This window comes from Trachemys scripta, chromosome 2 (genome assembly GCF_013100865.1).
Source record: "Trachemys scripta elegans isolate TJP31775 chromosome 2, CAS_Tse_1.0, whole genome shotgun sequence".
In the NCBI taxonomy this organism is placed as follows: Eukaryota; Metazoa; Chordata; order Testudines; family Emydidae; genus Trachemys; species Trachemys scripta.
The window spans coordinates 74860403-74863243 of record NC_048299.1 but is presented as its reverse complement, the minus strand read 5'-3'; positions in this window follow the sequence as shown (position 1 = coordinate 74863243).

Below are 2841 nucleotides of genomic sequence, written 5' to 3'. Positions count from 1 at the left end.
GGAAGTATATGTAATTTTGTGGTTTTATCCTATATAAGCTCTCGTATTTTATCTGTCGGGGGGGGGGAGGGGTTCGGCTGCCTTGGCTGACTCCCCTATGCATGCATGTTTGATTGATCAATAAAGGAGCCTCAGGCTGTCTGATCCAAAATCAACTGTGTGGTCAATTTTCCACAACAGATGCTACGGACCAGATTAATTATTGCTGGTGCATGGAGGTGTACATTGCACTCACTGGGCCAACCTAGCCCCTTGTCCCAGAGGGATGATTTACCTCTAAGGAGGGTAAAATGTGGTATTGCCACCTCTTCTCCCTAGAAACTCCTCCAAAGTGAGGGCAACTTTAACATCCATTTGCTCCATAGAAATTCCACCAGCTAAGGTAGATCAGGGGATCGTGAGGGATGCTTTCAGTCAGTGGACCTCCTGATTTTCCATCTCAGATCACGGCCCCCACTTTGGCATGCTGTACTCCCAAGCATAGGGGAAAACGTGACAGTTTTAGGCCACCTCACCCTACTCTGTGGACCACCCACAGAGTGGGTGACCCCATTCCTTGTGTTACATCAGCAAAAGCAGGTTTAAACCTCAGCGGGGGGAGACGGGCATGGGATACAGGTCTCAAATGGGACATTGTCTTGCATACCTATAAAAATAGCCCCTTCCTGCTAGAGAGGACTGAGGGGAGCTTTACAGAGCACCTGTAATTAATATGCATGTGGACACAGATAATTAGTGCATTTCCCCACCTAAATGTTGCCTGGGAGCCATCTTTGTCCTCTACCCTTCCTCTGCTTCTCTTTCTAATCTCCCTCCATTTCTTACTTCTTTCAGAGGTTTGTTCCAGGTTCTTGGAAGTAACGGATGATTACTGGAAACTTTATTTCCTAATAGGTGGGATTTCTGATCTGCCACTTAAAGAGCACAGCGTAGCTGTCTCATAATGCATAAATCCTTTAATAATGTTTGCTCCTAAGACTGCAGGCACAACAGGTACCTGAAGCAGTGAAATTCCCCTTGTGTCTCAAGATTTGTCAGGTTCAGTTGTTGTGTTCGTTTGAAGTTCTAAGATCTCAGTTTGTAAAAGAACTATTCAAACGCTCAGTCTACCAAGAGAGATGATTGGTGACAATTCTTAGGTGCTTTCTTATCAGGACAATTACAATAGATAATCTCTTCTTGAGCCATACAGTCTCATAGTGTGATAAATATTGGAGCTAGAGGTAGGTTTCCAGTGCAGGTTGGTGGTGGCTGAAGGTTGTTCTAATAATCTGATGGCTGTGTGGTGGTCTCAATCCAGCTCCTGCTTAGGAAACTATCCACATCACAAGACATTTTGACAATGTGGTAACGTCCTGGTTGTCTTAATGCTGAACTACCCTCTTGCTCCCCGACCATGCCTACAGGAAAGAGATTTTTCATGCTAAACCGCATGTGGACCCCATACGTGTTACACATCATTTGTCCACGCACAAAATTGCTGTCAAAGAGGCATAGGTAATCACACCACCATGTCGATTACACTTGCTCTGAGCAAATCTGGCCGCCATGTCATCTGCCTCCATGTCAATCTCCACTGATCTAGCATCACTGGAGATGGCAAGCCCTCTTGTAATTAGTCCTCCCACGGTGCAAGGGATGCTGAGTGAGTTGGAAAAGAAACACACAGGTGGGAATGCCAGGAGCATAGCAGCGAGAGAGAAGATGATTTTCTGAAGCAGTCATTTCGGAGAGAGCTGACGGGAATGAAGCAAGTCAGGGACCCTGCAGTCTGGAAGGTGAGAGATGATCACCCCCTTCACAGGGATGATTCCGTCAGAAAACGTGCTAATCTTCACTGAGAGAGCAGCTTTAATGCTGTGTAATCCTCCCGAGGGAGGAAATAGACTCTCCTTTGTGCCAAGGATGTGGAAATGGTTGAAGGTGGCAATCCCCAGTGACATTAACTTTAATAAGGAAGGGATATTGCCACAAACCTCGTGAAGGCTTGATCAGGGGACAACTGGAGACACAATGCTGTGTCAGCATCCATTTATGTTGGCAGAAAATAGCATGCAGTGGAGAACCCTTACAGGAATACATACATATTCATCAAACATGCTTATACAGACTGTATACAGGGGTGACACACAGCAATTACACTCATCAAGGGATAACACAGCAGCAGGCATGTGAATTACTGTGTAATTACCATTTTCTTTTCACTTGAGTTACTTATTATTTTGCAGCAGCTCTATAATTAGCTGCCATTTCTGAAAGGGAAGGTTGTGCCCCAGGGTTATGGTCACTTGCATGGGAGCCAAACAATCTAGAACCAGTTCTTCATAGCAGAAAGATTTTCAATATAAACTGGATGGAAGGAATTAAGTGATGGACACTACTACTAAATTCAGAATAGCAGGAGATTGCAACAACTCTAATGAAACTTAAATGTTCAATTAAAGTAGGATTCATGTACATCATTCGCAGACTCTGCCTTGCATGTAGATACCAAATAATTGTCAGTTCAAGATTACAGTGAATATCAAATTAGTTCCTAAACACTTTTAGGTAACACATAGGAAATGCCACCCTGAAGTCACACTAGCACCAATTAAATTAGTAAATTTTAATCCAATCTTAAATAAATCATCTGAGAAATCTACCAACTTCTGCATTCCATTGCTTAGATGTCCAGAATCTAACTGTGGTGATTATTATTACACGTTTTATTTTATTAAAATAACCCAACCGTTATTTCACAAAGCAAAACCTTTTATTGTTTAAATGTATTTGTGCATTATTTTTTGGAACGTTTAAGAAAGCTCTGTGCATTGACTCTCATACAAAACACTAACGTTT